This window comes from Silene latifolia, chromosome 11 (genome assembly GCF_048544455.1).
Source record: "Silene latifolia isolate original U9 population chromosome 11, ASM4854445v1, whole genome shotgun sequence".
Lineage (NCBI taxonomy): Eukaryota > Viridiplantae > Streptophyta > Magnoliopsida > Caryophyllales > Caryophyllaceae > Silene > Silene latifolia.
In genome coordinates this window covers 99,289,225-99,290,079 of record NC_133536.1, presented here as the reverse complement: position 1 = coordinate 99,290,079, position 855 = coordinate 99,289,225, and the positions used below count along the sequence as shown (strand labels likewise).

General features: G+C 46.8%; 1 non-coding gene across 1 annotated transcript; it reads left to right on the top strand.

The window, feature by feature from the left end:
• The first annotated feature begins 529 nt into the window (after nt 1-529).
• Nucleotides 530-636, top strand: LOC141616155 (small nucleolar RNA R71). The gene has a single exon (XR_012530523.1). It is a non-coding gene; the product is annotated as a small nucleolar RNA R71 (small nucleolar RNA).
• Nucleotides 637-855: the final 219 nt, after the last annotated feature.

The window sequence follows — 855 nt, the reverse complement described above, 5'->3', positions numbered from 1 at the left end:
ATGGCTGATGCTGCTTATGGGGGGCACATAATTCTGCTGCTGCTGCTACTATGGAGGTGGAGTCGGATTTAGGACATTTTGGCTACTCCGCCTCAAGTTCGGCTGGACATTCGGCTCAAAATAAGTGTTTGTCTGCCTATAATGTTAAAAGGCAGCACAAGACTCATAGGGAATGCTGCAGTTGTCTGAAACATGTCCTTCTCCTCCACATCTCTTGCAGACGAAAGGACCGTCTGAAACAGCATTCACATGATATATCCCTCCCTTTGAAGCTCCTCCCAACTCGTACTTATCAAATCTCGCCGTAAGAGCCTCTAATGCAGCTACAGAAGGGGATTCAGCACTTCTCCTTTGATTTCCACTGGAATTTCCATACTCAGCTTTATGGGTGGCCAAATCATCAATAATTTTCCACCCCTTAGTCTCTCCAACATTCTCCTGGAATCTACCATTAGCTGCCGCATCCAGGATGGCCCTCTGATTGTCATAAAGCCCATTATAGAATTGATTGCATAGGCTCCATTTCTCAAACCCATGGTGCGGAATAGTTCGCACCAACTTCTTGAAACGGACCCACGCCTCATGAAAATTCTCATCAGGACCCTGTTTAAAGCTCGTGATCTGAGCTCTAATGGCATTTGTCTTCGAGGCAGAGAAATATTTCTTGTAGAATGCCAGGGCCAGCGACTTCCAATCAGTGATCCCGTTAGCATCTCGATCCAGGTCTCGATACCACTCCCTTGCAGCATCACGAAGAGAGAATATGAACATAGTCTCCTTCACCTGGTCCTGGGTCACACCGGTTGGTGGGGGTATGGAACAGCAATAATCAATGAATGTCTCCATATGTTTGGC